The sequence below is a fragment of the Microcaecilia unicolor genome, chromosome 3, assembly GCF_901765095.1.
Source record: "Microcaecilia unicolor chromosome 3, aMicUni1.1, whole genome shotgun sequence".
Classification (NCBI taxonomy): Eukaryota; Metazoa; Chordata; class Amphibia; order Gymnophiona; family Siphonopidae; genus Microcaecilia; species Microcaecilia unicolor.
Window position 1 is genome coordinate 177906995 of NC_044033.1, and position 20193 is coordinate 177927187.

Here is a 20193-nt window from a genome sequence, read left to right on the forward strand (position 1 = left end):
CTTGGCTCGAGAGACACAAAGGCGTAGACAGAAATTTTTACAACTGAAACAGGAAACAATACAGATTGGAGGAACTTTTTTAAAGTATCCTTGCAAGTGTTTGGTTACCTATCAATCGGTAAAATATGCATATTTTGATCCTTCGCAACTGTCCTCATTTTTAACAACTAAAAAGGCCGCATAAGATTGTAATTTCAAGCTTGTAAACGTATACCTCTCGATTTAAGTTTATTATAAGTTTTCCTTTTATTTCTCCAGGATTTGATCATGGACTCCCATATTGTGGACTTATATGATCTAATAGACATTCAATTGATAAGATGTTGGAAATATCCTCTGATATATATTTTCTTGTATTAGTATCATTTTTCATATCAAGTGTATTAACTTGTAATGTAAATAAATAAAATTAGAAATAAAACAAATAAAAAAAATTTACACCAGTTTAGCAAATAATCCAGTTGTCTTTCTTCCTCTGAGATCATTAGACAGCTGCCTGCCATCACCTTCTGATGCTGTCATGAGCAGATTGGACAAAGCATGAACGTGACATGTGATGCAGATGGTTTTCACCAGAGGGCTGAATAGATGTGGCTGGGGAGGCTGGGGTACTTCAGGCTTTCACCCTTACACAGTGATGCCTATGGGTCAGAGGACTTTGTCGTATTTTTTTATTGCTTATTAATTTGTTATACTGCATAACTGAGCCATACAGGTGACATCAAAACATTTTCTTTTCTTTGGTTTTCTTGGGTCCTGGTTCTCTTTCTGCCTGCCCCTCTCTCTCTCTCTTCCACCTTCTCTCACTTTTTCCAGATCTTTCTCCACTTTCTTTACTTACTGTCCTCTTTGTTTTCCCCGTTTCTCCTCACTCTTTGTCTGCCTGCATTATGTGTTGTCTTTCTCTCCTTTCTTCCTGTTCCTTCTTGAAATATTTCAGTCCTACTCCTCACCCATGTACAGCAAACAGGATGGAACCTCTACAAGAAGGCAGACAGAAACAAGAGGGAGTAGAGGCTGGCCAAAAGATGAACCACTGCAGGAGATGTTGCTTAATCACACTTTTATTCAAAGCACCAACCAAAAGACCCAACACTAACCATGTTTCGATGGTGAAAGCCGCCTTCCTTAAAGATATACAATTCTGATATTCAAAAATACTGGATCGGCACATAAAATGAAATGAACATAACATGCAACGTGTGCAAGAAACAGTAAAAAACATGAGAGCTAAAAACTAAAAAAAATAGAAACTAAAATATTAAAGACAGTAGACTGCACCATAAAATAACAAGAAATGTTTACATTAAAGGTCAAACCACTAAACATGAACTTCAAAAAAAGCATGCCTCTGTAGACAAAAGAGGTGTATAGTAGCTGGTGCAAAAATACTTGTAATCACTATTATCATTACAGCCATGAGCTTTGGTTCAAGGCCTGACTTTGGTTCAGGATCTAAAAATGACAGAGAAGCTTACAGGCCTGTACCTCTAATCTGAACTTTGGAATTACAGTAGAACTCATGAGCTGTTGTGACACCCTCATGCAGCAAAATGAGGAAGGGGCTAGGGTGCAAAAACCTCAATAACAGGATAGTGCGGCCTACCAACAGAGCAGAGTCAGTTACACCCAAGAAGATATGGTCAGAATGCAGAACTGAGTGGTCTCACAGGGAGATGACCAAGCTTTCTAAGTAATGCTAAAAACAGTCAAGCACGTACAGTAGAATTCTAAGAAATATTAACCATTATATTACCATAGATCCAATACGGTGTAATTACTGTCATATTACCTGTATCCTGAATGGACATATAAAAATGAGCGTACTTCATACTTCAATGGGGACAGTCACATCCAGTACCTTTGTGCAAGCAGGGCTGCTCTCCCATGAGAAACTAATCAATTGTATCTGCATTGGCAAGTAATAATAAAAGAATGTTTTTTCTTATAAGGAATAAATCCTATTGCTTTCTCATATGTAGCCTTGGGTCTTTTATCTCTGCAAATTGGCTTTGGCTGGTAATTTGGGGTGGGGGCGAAAAAGACCCTAAATAATTCATCACAAACCCCACTGTTTAATAAGCCGCACTAGCGGCTGCCGAGCGGCAATGCCAACATCCCAATCAGTGAATGGGTCATGTTAGCATTAGCGCACTGGCAGCCGCTAGCACGGCTTAGTAAATGGAGGGGGGGGGAATGAAGATAATACAAGTCCACAAATTACTGTACCACAGATATGTACTGTACCAATCAATATAGTAAATACTGTACAGTACCAAATAAAATATGTTTCTATCTTTGTTGTCTGAGGATTGTGCTTTTTCATTTGTTTTGGTCCCAGTGTTTCTTTTCTGCCTTTCTCTTTTTTTCCCCCCTTCTTTTCAAGGTCAACATTTATTTTCCTCTCTCCCTCCCCTCTGGGTACTGTATCTCATCGCATCTCTCCCTCAACCCCCTCCTCTGGCCCCAGGTCTAATACTCCCTAACTTAAATCTTTTCTCTACCCAGTCTATGGCAGTGGCAGCGATTCACACTGGTTGTCTGCCCAAGCCAGGAGTCTTCTCTCTGCAGCACCCCATCCCCTTCTAATCTAACTTACTGCTTCCTTGGGGTCTTCTGCAACCACTTCCTGTCCCCAAAAAACCATGGACATGCATTACAATGGACTTTATTACGGATCTCCCCCTCTCTAATGGTCACACTACCATTTGGGTGGTGGTGGACCATTTCTTGAAAATGGCCCATTTTGTGCCTCTTGCTGGGTTACCAACTGTGCCCATGTTAGCCCAGCTCTTTCTCTAAAACGTTTTCCAGCTGCATGGTTTGCCCGTATCCGTAGTATCAGACCAAGGGGGTGCAATTCACCTCCAAATTCTGGAGAAGTCAGAGTCTCTCACTGCAAGTGAACTGGATTTCTTTTCAGGGTATTTTGTTTACTCTTTTTCAGGTTAGTCTTGATGGAGTTAAATTTATTTCTTGGAATGTTAATAGGGTTACATCTCCAATTAAGTGACAATCTTGCAAACGTTAAATTGCCATAGCACAAATGTGGTATTTTTACAGGAAACACATCTGTCCATGTTAGAGCACGAGAAATTTAAAAAGTGGTGGGCAGGCAATCTGCTAGAAGCTCCAGCTGTACAGTGCAAGGCAGGAGTTTTAATTCTTTTTTGGAAGAATCTCAACGCATTATTTGTTACATTTGTATCCCACATTTCCCACCTTTTTGCAGGCTCAATGTGGCTTACATATTACCGTTAATGGCGTTAGCCGATTCCGGTCTGAACAAATACATGGTATGAATGAATACAAAGTGATATTGTGGTAGAATGAGGTACATGTATGGTAGGGATTTGGGGGGAACTTAGAGAGGGAAAGGGGGAAGAAGAGTCAGGTACTGTCTTTGGTTACATTGTGTCGCAAGTGTCCAGGTATTTTTATGTTGGGTCGGTGGGGTATTTTTTTTTTGTTACATTTGTACCCCGCGCTTTCCCACTCATGGCAGGCTCAATGTGGCTTACATTGAGGCAATGGAGGGTTAAGTGACTTGCCCAGAGTCACAAGGAGCTGCCTGTGCCTGAAGTGGGAATTGAACTCAGTTCCTCAGTTCCCCAGGACCAAAGTCCACCACCCTAACCACTAGGCCACTCCTCTTTAGTGCTTACCGAAAATTTAGGTGGTTGAGCGTAGTTTTTACTGCTTTTAGCAAAAGCGTTCCATAGTTCTGCGCTTAGGTAGGGAAAGCTAGATGCATAAGTGGATTTGTATTTTTGTCCTTTGCTGCTTGGGTAGTGAAGGTTTAGGTATGATCGTGCAGATTTTGTGGTGTTTCTGGTTGGCAGGTCGATGAGGTCTGTCAGGTATCCCGGTGCCTCGCCGTAAATAATTTTATGAACAGTCATGCAGATTTTGAAAGTGATACATTCTTTGATTGGTAGCCAATGCAATTTTTCTTGGAGTGGTTTGGTGCTGTCAAAATGCGTTTTTCCAAATATAAGCCTTGCTGCTGTGTTTTGGGCGGTCTGAAGTTTCTTTATGATTTGATCCTTGCATCCCGCATAGATTCCACTACAGTAATCTGCACGGCTTAGTACCATTGACTGCATCAGGTTATGAAATATTTCCCTCGAGAAGAATGGTTTCACGCGTTGAGTTTCCACATTGAGAAAAACATTTTCTTTATGATGGATTTCGCTTGGGTCTCTAGTGATAGGTTAAGGTCGATTGTTACTCTGAGAATTTTCAGGTTGTCTGAGATAGGGAGGGTGTATCCTGGGATGTTAATGTTTTTGAGTTTGTATGTATTGTATTGGGATAATTGTATTGCATAATTGTTGGAAAGACACCTCTGGACACTTTATCATTGCCTGGGTCATTCTGCAAAAACAACAATTGTTTCTTTATAATATCTGTGCCCCCAATGTCTATGATCATACTTTTCTTACCTCATTGATCACCATTCTTTTGCAACATCCTGATGTTCCAGTTGTCACGGGGAGTGATTTTAATATGGTCTATGATCCCTCTTTGGCTTGATCCTTGAGATTGAACAGAGCCTGTTTGGCTTCTCCTCTGGGTATCCCCCTTCCTCCGTTCCACGCTAGATCTTTTAGATGTTTGGCATGCTCTACACCCTGGGGAGAGGGATTATACCCATTTATCTAGGGCTCACGGTTCCCAATCTAGATTTAATTATTGGTTACTTTCTCGGACACTTTTTTCATTGGTTCAGGATGCTGGAATAGGTCCTTACAGCGTTTCTGATCATGCTTTGATTTGGTGTTCTCTTGAACTTGAAGCTCCTGGGACAGGCCCCGTCTAAGGAGATTTCCTCTTTGATTGTATTGGGATATGGAGTTTAGGGAATACCTTTTGCATCAATGGTCTGATTATCAACTCCATAATGAACTTCATTGTGATGATCCTGTGCTTTATTGGGAGGCTGCAAAGCCGTACTGCTGGGGGCTATCATAGCGTACACTGGCTTTAAAAAGAAAGCTTGTGATCAACAAATCTTGCACCTTAAAACATCAGGTCACTGTGGCACATATTCAATATGGTCATCACCCTACTCCTCAACAGAAGAGTGCTTTTTGGCACTTCAGGCTGCTCGTAATGAACTTCTTTATGCTCATGCACTGAAATCCCTACAATATTATAAATATCAGCTCTATTTACATGAGAATAAACATGGAAAACTTTTAGCTAACCTAGTTTGGTAGGCCCAGGGCAGGGGTCACATCTCATTTCCCAAGTTGATAATGGAGGAAGACACATGGTGCACACAGACCATAAAATTGCTGCACTTTCGGATATACTATCGGTTGTTGTATGCTCGCCTGACTGTAGAAGCCTTGGAAAGTGATGTTTATTTGGATGATAAAGCTTTGTCAACGCTTGCAGCCAGGTCCAAAGCTAAGCTTAATGCTGAGATCACAGTGGATGTAGTTGAGTTGGCAATAAAGCAGGGCACCCTATGTAAGGCTCCAAGCCCAGATGGATTCTGTTTGGAATTTTACAACATTTTGCTGAAATAGCTTGGCAGAGGTGCTACCATCCACAGTGGTTGATTCCCTGTTAGATTTTGTGAAGGGCTGCATGATTACGAAGAATATGCGGATGCTTCTTGCTTCTATGGAGCTGGTGGAATGATTGGAGATGCCTTCTCTGTTGATCAGTTTTGAAATGGAGAAGGCATTTGATTGTGTGAACTGGGATTTTTTGTTTGTGACTATGCATCACTATGGCATAGAGGTTTTTTTTTAGATGCAGTGCAGGCCCTTTATGTATCCACAATGGCAGTTTTGTGGGTAAATGGTATACTATCTGAGTCTTTTCTCATTCAGCAAGAAACAAGAACAGGGCTGTCCACTTTCCTCCCTGTTGTTTGTTCTTTCTTTAGATCCAGGAAGTGCTAGAGAATCTAGATATCCAGGGGGTGTGGATCAGTACGCAAGAATTTAAGCTCTCTGCTTTTGCAGACGATATTATGGTTCATGTGGTGGATATGGAGTTTAGAGAATACATTAGGGCTAACTTGGGTGCAGTTGGTAACCTAGCAAGAGGCACGAAATGGGCCATTTTCGAGAAATGGTCCACCACCAACCATATGGTAGTGTGACCATTAAAGAGGGGGAGATCCATAATAAAGCCCAATGCAATGTATGTCCATGGTTTTTTGGGGACAGAAAGAGGTTGCAGAAGACCCCAAGGAAGCAGTAAGTTAGATCAGAAGGGATGGGGGCCGCAGAGCAGATTCCTGGCTTGGGTAGACAGCCTGTGTGAATCGCTACCACTGCCACTGCCACTGCCAAAGACTGGGTAGAGAAAGGAACCCCATTTTTCTTTACCTGCTCTCATGGATAGTTTCACTGAATATGGTGATTTCTCTGGCTTTAAACTGAATTTATACAAATCTTTAGTGATGCCAACTGTTGCTTCGGTTCAGACATCTTGGGCGGATCTTTTCCTTTAAAATGAGAGCTTCAATCCTTCTGTTATTTGGGTATTCAAATGCTCCATAAAATCTCTGCACTCTATGAGTTAATGTCTCATCTCTTTTAGGATCTACAGAGGAATGCTTGGCTCACTGGATGTATTTAACCCTTACTCTTCACGGTAGGATACATCTTTTCAACATGTTTTTATTTCCTAAATGGCTTTATATGCTACAGTTGTTACCTCTGTTGAAACGGGATTTACTCTCATTGCAGAAGCTCGTATCTAAATTCTGTTGGCGTGGTAGGAAGCCAAAAACCCCATACATCTATTTACAGAGTTCATGGTGCTATGGGGGGTCTTGGACTTTCAGATTTATGGCTATATAATTTGGCCTGTCTGCTTTGCCATTTAGGGGACTGGAACTTGGAGGAACAACCTTATACACAAAGACATTATGAGCAGGCTTCTTATCATTCTTATCACCTTTACTCTTTGTTACACAGTCCTCTGGGTGCTTTACTACAATATCTTCATTGGAGCGTGTTGTTATGCTCTTTGTGAGAGGTGTGAAAGGCTCTTATTCTACTCTTAGGGGGTGATCCTTGAGTCTCTGATAATTTGCCACTCTTAGGTAATTTGCAATTTGCTCCAGGACGTGATAATGCTAGCTTCTGCAGGTGAGTGGCTAAGGGCGTACTTAATTTACAGCATGTTTTGGAGCCTGCTACTACTACTACTTATCATTTCTATAGCGCTACTAGACTACGCAGCGCTGTACACTTGAACATGAAGAGACAGTCCCTGCTCGACAGAGCTTACAATCTAATTAGGACAGACAAACAGGACAAACAAGAGATAAGGGAATATTAAAGTGAGGATGATAAAATAAGGGTTCTGAACAAGTGAATAAGGGTTAGGAGTTAAAAGCAGCATCAAAAAGGTGGGCTTTTAGCTTAGATTTGAAGACGGCCAGAGATGGAGCTTGATGTACCGGCTCAGGAAGTCTATTCCAGGCATATGGTATAGCAAGATAAAAGAACGGAGTCTGGAGTTAGCAGTGGAGGAGAAGGTTGCAGATAAGAGAGATTTACCCAGTGAACGGAGTTCCCGGGGAGGAATGTAGGGAGAGATGAGAGTGGAGAGGTACTGAGGAGCTGCAGAGTGAATGCACTTATAGGTCAACAAGAGGAGTTTGAACTGTATGCGGAAACGGATAGGAAGCCAGTGAAATGACTTGTGGAGAGGGCTAATATGAGCATAACGACACTGGCGGAATATTAGTCATGCAGCAGAATTTTGAACAGATTGAAGAGGAGAGAGATGCTAAGTGGGAGACCTGTGAGAAGCAAGTTGCAATAGTCTAAGCGAGAGGTGATAAGAGTGTGGATGAGGGTTCTGGTAGTGTGCTCAGAAAGGAAAGGGCAAATTTTGGTGATATTATAGAGAAAGAAACGACAGGTTTTAGCAGTCTGCTGAATATGTGAAGAGAAGGAGATGAGGAGTCGAAGATGACCCCAAGGTTATGAGCTGATGAGACAGGAAGGATGAGAGTGTTATCCACAGAAATAGAGAATGGGGGAGGAGGCGAGGTTGGTTTAGGGGGAAAGATAAGAAGCTCAGTCTTGGTCATGTTTAGGTTCAGATGGCGCTGAGACATCCAGGCAGCAATGTCAGACAGGCAGGCTGATACTTTGGCCTGGATTTTGGCTGAGATTTCTGGTGTGGAGAGGTAGATCTGGTATCAGCGTAAAGATAATACTGAAAACCATGGGATGAGATCAGAGTACCAAGAGAAGAAGTATAGATGGAGAAAAGAAGAGGTCCCAGGACAGATCCCTGAGGTACACCAAGTGACAGTGGGATAGAAGTAGAGGAGGATCCACTAGAGTATACACTAAAGGTACGCTGGGAGAGATAAGAAGAAAACCAGGAAAGAACAGAGCCCTGAAATCCAAGTGAGGACAGCATATCAAGGAGTAGGCTGTGATCAACAGTGTCAAAAGCAGCAGATAGATCGAGAAGGATGAGGATAGAATAGAGACCTTTGGATTTGGCCAGGAACAGATCATTGGAGACTTTAGCAAGTGCTGTTTCAGTTGAAACAGCCTGGATGTTGGAGCAAAGGGATCTTTTCACTTATAGACATCTATAGCATTACGTGTCTACCTTAGATCCTGTAGGCATAGCTTTTTCTCTACATTCTCACCTTTGAGGTTTTTTTGAGCCTTTCCAAGATGGTGGTTTGTCTGTTTCCATTCTCCATCGGGTCCTATGGGAACTCTGTTCAGCTCTGACTCAGGAGGCTCTTCAGACTCGGGTTGGGATTTGGGTGTTAATTCTCATACTCTGGACTTTGGGACACTAATTCGTCATATTCCTGCAGTTTCTATTAGTGCAGAACTCCACGAATTTCAATTTTGAGTGCTCCAGCAGGCATATTTTACACAAGAGTGCCTATTCAAAGCTGGAGGTTTGGATACCTCCATTTGTAAAAATGTCATCAGGAGGCTAATTCCTTCTATCATGCCTTTTGGATCTGTGCTAAAATTCAACATTTTTGGTGTCTTCTATTATGCTTTTTGGAATCGTTGTTACATCGCTCTATACCCCCATCACCAGTAGGTTTATTTTTGGACAGATATGAAGATTTTCATATTTCCAATTGTTATCAGGTTCTTTTACTCTGGAAAGCAGGGGCATTGAGTAAGCAAGTCATTTTAGGAGCATAGCTTAGTGCTAAGGCCCCATCGTTTTAGCTCTGGAGAAACCGTCCGTTTTCATGCTTTAATGCTTCTTGAACAGAGACATTCTAGATATTCCTTTAAAAGGAAGCAGTTTGGGGGCTTTTTTGAAGACTTGGGATGCTTACATACAGTATTTACTGTACAGAGCCCTGAGTTTAATTCTTAATGCGTTTTGAACTCTATTGGGATCTCTCCTACCACTAGGGGGAGGGGGGGTCCTTGTGTGGCGCACGTCATTGGTAAACACCTGCTGTGAATGTTTTTTCCCCATGTAGTTCTGGGGTGCTATAAGAGTCCAAGCACTTCAGCATTTAATGTTTCTTTGCAGGTTGCAATTGGGGGCTAGCTTTATTTTTGATTTGTTTTATTCCATTTTATACATTACTATTATTGGTTTACTATTTGGAGTTTTGTGAATCCATATTAGGAATGGGTGAGTTTTGGGTGAAGGTGGAGGGGGTGCACTGCTTCAGTCACCATTCCTTTGCGTCATCCTCCATAATTACTGTTTTGTCATAGTTTGGAGACAGGATGGGGAGGGGGGGTGATACTTACCCTGAAAATTGTATGGTGATTTTCTTATGTTTTGATGTTGGTTGTTGTTCAACTCCTTTTATTGTAGTTAGCTTACACTAATGTGTGTAATTGTTGTTATCACCAATAAAAACCATTTAATCATAAATGGGTGGGCACAACCCGTGACTGGAAGAATTGTTGGTATCATGCAGGTTTACACCTTAAAAAATGTGTGCTACGTTTTGAGCACCTTTGGTATAAAAAACAGACACAGTTGTTATGGCAGCAGTGTATGGAATTGCATAAATGCTACATGAGGGAAATCAGGTGAGCCAAGCGGTCATACTCTCAAAGTTTGATACAGAAGATAGTTATTCTGCCCAACAATTGGTTAGAATTTCTAAATTGAACGGTGAGGCCACAAGTAAGGCTGTACTGATTCCACTGTGGAAAATTTAGCTCAGTTTTTTGTGGAAAAAGTGGATAAGTTTAATTGTTCTCAATGGGTTTGTTGACAATGAGTAGAGAAGATGTAACTTGTCCGACAGTTTCTGGGGAGGGGATGATGTGGTCTGAATTTCAAAAACTGACGTTGATAATGGTGGATAAGGTGGAGGGGCATAATCGAACGCGAACGCCTATCTCCATGGGCGTCTATGTCCGAAAACGGGTACGTGAAGAGGCGGGACAGACCGTATTTTTGAAAAAATGGGCGTTTTTCAGCTGGGCGTTTGTTTTTTTTTTTTGCGATAATGGAAACTAAAAACGCCCAGCTCAAAAACGTCCTAATCCGAGCCATTTGGTCGTGGGAGGGATCACAATTCGTAGTACACTCGCCCCCCTGACATGCCAGGACACCAACTGGGCACCCTAGAGGTCAGTGCGGTGGACTTCAGACAACACTCCCACATGCATAGCTCCCTTACCACAGGTGCTGAGCACCCAACCCCCTCCCCCAAAACCCACTACCCACAATTGTACAACACTACCATAGCTCTTAGGGGTGAAGGGGGCACCTACATGTGGGTACAGTGGGTTTTGGAGGCCTCCCATTTACCAGCACAAGTGTTACAGGTAGGGGGGGATGGGCCTGGGTCCACCTGGCTGAAGTGCACTGCGGTACCCACTAAAAGTGCTCCAGGGACCTGCATACACGCAGGCCTCTAGGACTTGTTGCTGCTATATAACATTGGCACACCAGTTGACACCTGAAGACTAATCTCTCCGAAAACGTCCTTTATTGGAATAAGCACGCTTACTCACAGGTAACTGCAGATCAGAGGTTGTGCCCCACTGGCAACGAGTCTCCCTGGTACTGAGATGAGCAGTAGATCAGAGCTGGCAGAATGGTGTACAATGCCCTCTTTCAGCCACATTCAAGGTAAGAACTAAGTTCTGTAACATGGCTAACACGTGAAAGGGATTTAAAACTGGCTTACAAAAATGGCCACTACCTCATGGACTACCGGAAACAAAACAGGGCACACTCTGACCCAGTAAGCTGGGGGAAAAGCACCAACTAACAACATCGTGAGCATTTGCCACAAGCTAGTGGAATCACGGAGCCCAATACCCTACACCCACCACAATGCATTGCTGATGTGACTCTGCAGTGCGCATAACAGAAAGGGTGTCACACTCACCCAAGAGCCACATCAGAACCAGGGAAAGGCTGTCACAGGATAGAACACATTCTGCTGTCATGGAGGTGGATGCGGCATTTGAGGCTGGCATAGAGGCTGGAAAAAAAGTTTTTAAAGTGGGTTTTATTTTGGTGGGAGGGGGTTAGTGACCACTGAGGGAGTCCGGGGAAATCATCCCCAATTCCCTCCAGTGGTCATCTGGTCAGCTGGGGCACTTTTTTGGGACCTGTTCGTGAAAAAAAAGGGTCCAAAAAAAGTGATCCAAAATCGCGGTAAAAACACCTTTTTACGATTATCAGCTAAAGACACCCATCTCTCCTCAGCCGATAACCACGCCCCAGTTCCACCTTCACCACACCTCTGACACGCCCCCGTCAACTTTACCTGTTTCCGCGACAGATTGCAGTTGGAAACGCCCAAAATCGGCGTTCGATTATACCGATTTGGCCGCCCACGGGAGAAAGACGCCCATCTCCCGATTTGGGTCGCAATATAGGCGTTTTTCTCTTTCGATTATAAGCAGGATTGTATGTCAAGTGAAAATAGGGACAATGTTGTTAGATCCTATACCCTAGAACTGGTTGTTATTACCTAAGCATGGACTTCTTCCGAGCAGGGACCGTCCTTAATTGTTAATTTGTACAGCACTGCGTAACCCTAGTAGCGCTCTAGAAATGTTAAGTAGTAGTTTTGACAATGATTTGTCAAAGCATGGAATCGAGAATAGTACCACAGCCTTGGAAACAGGCTATTGTGTGACCTATTTTGAAGGGCCAGTTACTGGATCCCTCTAAGATCAGAACATTATAGACCCATTTCGTGCTTTTTGGCAAAATTGACTGAGAAGCTGATTTAGGAGGGTACTCATGCAACGCCGATATTTAAAAAATGTTCCAGAGGGGATCCAGGAAATTATAGACCGGTGAGCCTGACGTCAGTGCTGGGCAAACTTGTAGAGACTATTATAAAGAACAAAATTACAGAGCATATTCAAAAGCATGGATTAATGAGACAAAACCAACATGGATTTAGTGAAGGGAAATCTTGCCTCACCAATCTATTATATTTCTTTGAAGGGTTAAGCAAACATGTGGATAAAGGCGAGCCAGTTGCTGATTGTGTACCTGGATTTTCAGAATGCGTTTGACAAAGTACCTCATGAAAGACTCCAGAAGAAATTGGAGAGTCATGGGATAGGAGGTAGTGTCCTGTTGTGGATTAATAACTGGTTAAAAGATAGAAAACAGAGAGTAGGGTTAAATGGTCGGTATTCTCAATGGGGAAGGGTAGATAGTGGGGTTCCTCAGGGTTCTGTGCTGGGACCACTGCATTTTAACATATTTATAAATGATCTAGAGATGGGAGTAACTAGTGAAGTAATTAAATTTGCTGACAACACAGTTATTCAAAGTTGTTAAATCGCAAGAGGATTGTGAAAAATTACAAGAGGACCTTATAAGACTGGGAGACTGGGCGTCTAAATGGCAGATGACGTTTAATGTGAGCAAGTACAAAGTGATGCATGTGGGAAAGAGGAACCCAAACTATAGCTACGTATTGCAAGGTTACACATTAGGAGTCACTGACCAAGAAAGGGATCTTGACATCGTTGTTGATGAAAAGTTGAAACCAGGGCTTTTTTTGAGGGGGTACTTGGGGGTACTGAGTACCGGCACCTTTTCCACTGTCTGCTAAACTTGACCCATGGTTCTCGTATTTTAATGAAAGAGCCTCAGGTTCTCCATACAAATTCTGCCTTGTCATAGATTCTATGACTGGTTGCAGGGGTCTTGGCTTATGTGGGGTGAGTCCTTCAATGATCACTCCACCCCTGAAGGGTGGCCTGGCATTTGAGTACCGGCACCTTTTTTGCTAGACAAAATGCACTGGTTGAAACCCTCTGCTCAGTGTGCTGTGGTGGCTAAGAAAGCAAATAGAATGTTAGGTATTATTAGGAAAGAAATGGAAAACAAAAGTGAGGAAGTTATAATGCCTTTGTATTGGTCCATGGTGCAACCGCATCTCAAATATTGTGTTCAATTCTGGTCGCCGTATCTCAAAAAAGATATAGTGGAATTAGAAAGGTACAGAGGCGACAAAAATGATAAAGGGGATAGAACGACTTCCCTATGAGGAAAGGCTGAAGCATCTAGGGCTCCTCAGCTTGGAGAAATACTATTACTACTTAACATTTCTAGAGCGCTACTAGGGTTACACAGCGCTGTACAGTTTAACAAAGAAGGACAGTTCCTGCTCAAAGGAGCTTACAATCTAAAGGATGAAATGTCAAGTTGATGGCTGAGGGGAGATACTGTATGATAGAGGTCTATAAAATAATGAGTGGAGTGGAATGGGAAGACGTGAATTGTTTGTTTACTCTTTCCAAACATACTAGGACTGGGGGCATGTGATGAAGCTACAAAGTAGTAAATTTAATACAAATCGGAGAAACATTGTCTTCACAATGTGTAATTAAACTCTGGAATTCATTGCCAGAGAATGTGGTAAAGGCAGTTAGCTTAGTGGGGTTTAAAAAGGTCTGGACAACTTCCTAAAAGAAATGTCCATAGACCATTATTAAATTGACTTGGGGAAAATCCACTGCTTACTTCTGGGATATAATACTTAGATTAGTGGACATCTTCTTGTGTATCAGTACTTACTAATGGGAAGGTCTCATATAGTCGTGGGAGTCCTCTTTTCTCTTTCTCTATTTACCGCCAATGATACACAAGAAGATGTCCACTAATCTAAGTATTATATAGTAGATATAACCGTAGTGGAATTTTGCCATATAGTTTGATCAGGTGCTTCTGGGATAAGCAGCATAAAATATATTGAACTTTTTTCGGGATATTGGATGCCACAGTTCTTGTCTTATTGGTCTCACTTGATTTGGCTTTGGCCTTCGACGTTGTGGATCATCCCTTGTTTTTGGCACAGTTAAATGAGATTGGCTGAATGATTTAGTACTGTTGTGGTTTGTTAGCTCTTTATCTGAATGTACATTTTTGGTGGTACATGAATCAGAAATATCGGCCCCAAGGGAATTGGTAATTGCGGTCCCACAGGGCTCAGCGTTGTTGCCAATATTATTTAATATCTTTTTGAGCTCATTACTGGAGGTGATCCAGCAATACTCCTTATGTGTATGCAGATGATGTTTTATTGGTAGCTAGAATTGCTACAGAGAAGTAGGATGTGTCTCCTTTGCAGAATTGCTTAATCTCCGTGGAAGGTTGGTTGACTAATCATTCTTTGGTTTTGAATGAGAATAAAATGCTGGTATGTTGGATAACAGGCTCATGGCCTCGACCTGAGCTTTTGATTAATTTATTGGGTAAAGATGTCCCAGTAATAGATACGTTTTGCTACTTTGGTGTTATTATTGATGCAAAGATGGATTTTACTGCGCATGTTGATGCAGTGGTTCGGCGCAGATTCATTACACAGATTGCACACTATTCGAAGTTATGTGGATGAGAAAAGTTTTTGATGCTATTTTATACCCTTCTACGCTTCCCGAAACTGACCTTATGACAGAACCTGAAATATGCTTCCTCTTTTACCCTTTTTGATTTCATCCCTCTTCCAGCCATCATTATACATTCTTCCTTAATTATAACACTCTACCCAATTTACACCCTCTTCCCACTCCCTCCTCTACCACTTTCTTCCCTTACTCATCTTACCCACTTTTTATTGTCCACCTCTTTATATACTATATTCACCTGTTTTATCCATTTTGCGTTATCTTGTAAACCTGTTATATTTGTAAGCTGCATTGAACCTGCTAATAAGTGGGAAAGCGCGGGGTATAAATGTTACAATACAAATCAAAATACTTCTTATGACACAGTTTGTTTATGCTAATGCCATAATAGCAGGTATTGCTAATGAGAAGAAACTTCAAACACTCCCAACACACAGCAATCAGGATGCTAGGGAGGGCTGCAAGGTGTGAACACATCACTCCATTATATATACAATATCATTGGTTAACAGTATGTTACAGAATACAGTTTAATCTGATAACATAGGGCAGTTTATGAAAAAGTACCTATAATGCTCACTATTTTAGTTCAACAATATCAACTAACAAGGTTATTATGTTTGCATTTGCAGGATAAAATGCTCTTAGAGTTCCCCCGGTTATAGAAACATGTTTGTGGTCTATAAAGAACTACTACTACTACTACTACTATTTAGCATTTCTATAGCGCTACAAGGCATACGCAGCGCAGCACAAACATAGAAGAAAGACAGTCCCTGCTCAAAGAGCTTACAATCTAATAGACAAAAAATAAATAAAGTAAGCAAATCAAATCAAATCAATTAATGTGAACGGGAAGGAAGAGAGGAGGGTAGGTGGAGGCGAGTGGTTACAAGTGGTTACGAGTCAAAAGCAATGTTAAAGAGGTGGGCTTTCAGTCTAGATTTAAAGGTGGCCAAGGATGGGGCAAGACGTAGGGGCTCAGGAAGTTTATTCCAGGCGTAGGGGGAAAGGTGCTTTTCAAAAATGTAGTGCCAGTCCTGTGGAATGTTCTTCCACAATTGTATGGGAAATTCAATCTTTGGTTTGTTTTAAACATTTGTTAAAAGCTCACTATTTCATATTAGCATTTGAAGTATCATTACCTAAGGATCAGGGGAGAGGGGGCTAATATGGAATGTGATCTGAGTTCAGTTGGGTCTGTATGTATGGCATTGACTGGTCTAGTATGATTGAGTCTGTCCTATTTTAAATGGCGTTCCTGTTCTTATATGTTCAGTTTTATTTTTGTGGTGCATCGCTGGGATCTTGCTATTGTAAGATAAGCAGTATAGAACATTTAATAAACTATAAACTATGCTGTCTCTCTCCATACATTCAGAAGGTAAGTTTTCACAGTGGTTAAAGATCGCATTGCTATAATGCAGTCTACATTGGTCTGACTGCAAAGAGTTTGCACCAGCAACAACTGATTCAGAATATGGCAGCGAGACTGATAGAAGGTTGTAAGTGATGTGATCACATCACACCAGTGCTGTAGCGAGGGCTAATGACACCCGGGGCAGGTCGCCGCTGCGCACCCCCCCTCCGGAGCGAACCCCCCCCACCCCGGAGCGCATTCTTACCTGTGGGAGGGCCGATCCGCCCTGAGTGCACGTCGCTCAGAGCTGCGTCGGCCCCGCTGGTTCCCTGCTCTCTGTACCCCGGAACAGGAAGTAACCTGTTCTGGGGCAGAGGGAGCAGGGAACCAGCGGGGCCGGCACCCCCCGAGCGCGTGCACCCGGGGCGGACTGCCCCTCCCGCCCCCCACCTTCCTACGCCACTGCATCACACCCTCTCCAAAAGACATCATATGATGTAATTCCTGCCAGCAAACCTTCTCTGGCCCCTCACACTCTGGAACACAATTCTAGAAAGGCTTCACTTACCCGAGACTATCTTTACTTCAGGAAGCAGGTGAAAGCAGAATTGCTAGAGAGAGAGAAGGAAGTAAATGTTATTGTGGTTATTTCCCAGAGTCTGTGCGAGGGGAACAGGCTGTGGGGTTGATTTCTGAAATCCAAAAAGTGTCATAAAGCATGATTTGGAGGATTCCTGCTCAAAACATCCAAATTGGTATTTTTGAACCCTGTTTTATTTATTTATTTGTTTGTTTGTTGCATTTGTATCCCACATTTTCCCATCTATTTGCAGGCGCATTGTGGCTTACAGGGTACCGTGGTGGCGATCACCAATTCTGGTAGGAGAAATACAGAGTGGTTTAGTGTTAATGTTCATAGATGATATTTTAAGTAATTAAGAGAGAGAGTTCAATTTTGTCCAGTTCTTGTAGGTGTTTCAATTGTTTTGTAGAGTTCAGGAGTTTAGGTTGGTTCTTTCTGGTATGCCTTTGTGAACAGGTAAGTTTTTAACGATTTCCGGAAGTTTATTAGGGTGTGCATTCTTTTCGTAACGTTTGGAAGTGCATTCCATAATTGGGTGCTTATGTAAGAGAAGCTGGATGCATACTTTTTTTTTATATTTTAGTCCTTTGCAGCTTGGGAAGATTTAGGTAGGAGCATGCTGATTTTTCTGTGTTCCTGGTTTTGCAGACGTCTATATATGCATTTCATCTGCAATGCATCCAAGAGATGTTTCAAAGGCAGGATTAGGGTGGGCCTAACACTTGGACGTTTTACAGCCATAATGGAACAAAACCAAAACGTCTAGGGTGAAAACTTCAATGTTTTGGTCTAGACCTGTTTTTCAAATGAATAAGACCCAAAAGGTGCCCTAAATGACTAGATGATCACTGAAGGGATTCAAGGATGACTCACTTATTCTCCCCGTGGTCACTAACCCCCTCCCACCCCCTAAAAATGTGAATAAAAATAGTACTCGCTAGCCTTTATGACAGCCTCAGATGTTATAGCCAGGTCCATTAGAGCAGCATACAGTTCCCTGGAGTAGTCTAGTGGTGGGTGCAGTGCACTGTAGACAGGTGGACTTAGGCAAATACCTACTCCTACCTGTTAAACTTGTGGTGGAAACTGAGAGCCCTACAAAACTCACCAGAAACCTAGTGTACCCACATATAAGTGCCTCCTCCACCCATATGGGCTACTGTAGTGGTGTACAGTTGGGGATAGTGGGTTTTGGAGGGCACAGCAGACAAGATAAGGGAGCAATGGTGAGATGTGTACCTGGGAGCATTTATATGAAGTCCACAGCAGTACCCCCCATTGCTCTCCTGTAGAGGATCTTCCTCCACGTTATTCCCAGCTCTGCCAATCCCCTGTGACCTCTCCTTTTTCCTGGTAAGTCATAACTGTATTTTTCGTATTAATGACCACATGCTAATTTTCCCATTAGCGCGTGGCCATTAATGTGTGAGCCTCTACCACCACCACCCATTTTGTAGATGGTAGGGACATGCTAAATGTGTATCCCGCCCGCCCTCCATTGCTCCCTGGCATTGAATTTAAGCGCCTCACCTTCGAAAGCACAGCAAGCAGCGACAGACCACTCCTTCGTTCCGTGTCCCGCCCTCGCCTGACGTAACTTCCGCGAGGGCGGGACACAGAAGGAAGGAGTGGTCTGCCGCTGCTTGCTGCGCTTTCGAAGGTGAGGCGCTTAAGGTCAGTGCAGAGGGACCAGGGGTGGAGAGAGGGCCCGGTGGCTTGTGGAGGGGGGGCCGGTGACCTTGGGTGGGGGGCCCCGGGGGCGGCCTTGTCCCGGGCTTGGCCCAGTCTCTCGGCGGCCCTGCTCTGCGCACCCACAGTAAGCCTTTTTTTTGCTGTGGTAAGCATGCCTTAGTGCTTGCTGCAGCTTTTTAAAAGGGCCCCTTAGAATTATTATTCTTGGCCTGGCTCCTGGTTATATAAGCCACTTGATAGTATTTAATCTAGCTGAGGTTTTTGTGTAAAAAAAAAGAGATCAACTGGCATATATACATATGCAGGTTTCAAAAAGTACAACCAAATAAAGTTCTGCTGTTGAAGTACACTTATTTTAAATATATAATTTGGAGTGTATGATGTCATATATACAGTTCCTGAGGTTGCTGAATGTGGGGATCGCACTGGTACACCATATTGCATAGGCAGGTCCTTGAACACTGCTTCTAAGCAGAGGGGAAAAAAAACTTTTTTTTCAAATCTTCACTCCTCATTCCTGGGGCTTTCTTCCCGTTAGACACTACTTGTCACAGGGCACATACGGAGCCCCAAGGCTACATACGTACTTGTATTGTAACTATTGGTTCAGAACCCCGTCTCTGGTCTGGACTGAGTTACTGAATGCTGGTGCAAAGGGGAGAGGGTGGAATATGTTGCCAATGCCCTGGACACAAAATAATCAGAACACAATATCCAATGAGAATAGTTCTGCAACTCAGTGCCACCTCCCTGCCAGGCAGCAAATGGTAGCCATGTGAGGACAACTCCAAACTAATTATGGTTATACATTTATGAATTCTATTTTGTACTTAATATGTCATACTTAATTAGTATTTTAAAATTTTTTTATTTATGTAACCATATTAACATATATTATAAGCCACTCTGGGTAGTCCTACGGGATTAAAAGTGTGGACTAGAAATATACAATTAAATTATTTTATTTATCTATTTATTTATGTGGATTTAGCTCCCTTGGGCCCTTTTTACAAAGCTGTGCTAGTGACTGCCGGTATGGTATTGCCGACATAGCCCATTCAAAGTGGATGGGCTGTGTTGGTATTGCTGAGCGGCTTTGTAAAAAAGGGGGGGGGGGTTAGTAGTAGCTCAAGGTGAGTTACATTCAGGTATACTAGGTATTTCACCTGGAAGACTTACAATCTAAGGGGTCCTTTTAATAAAGAGTGTTAAAATCTGGGTTTAGCATGTTTTAATGCAGGACTTTCCCATTCTAGGTATAATTATAGACAAACATTTAACATTTGATACTAAGTTTCCTCAGTAATCACAAAATCTTTTCGGTCTCTTTGGAAACTAAAAATGATCATATCCTATTTCTCATCAGAAACATTCAGACTTGGTACAATCATTAACATTATCCCAATTCGATCATGGTAATGCCATATATGCTGGCTGTAAGGAGTACCTGTTGAAAAAACTCCAAACAGCTCAAAACATTGCAGCCAGGTTCATATATAAAATCTCTCATTTTGAAAGAGCATCTCCTTTATTAAGCAAATTGCACTGGCTTCCCATCAAAGAGAGAATTACCTTCAAATTATGCACCTTTATCTTTCAAATACTAAATGGCACAGCTCCAGACTACATGGTACCATTAATAAACTTACCTCAAAGAAACACTAAACATGAGGCAAGAAACTATCTCAGACTACACCTCCCAAACTGCAAAAAAGTGATCT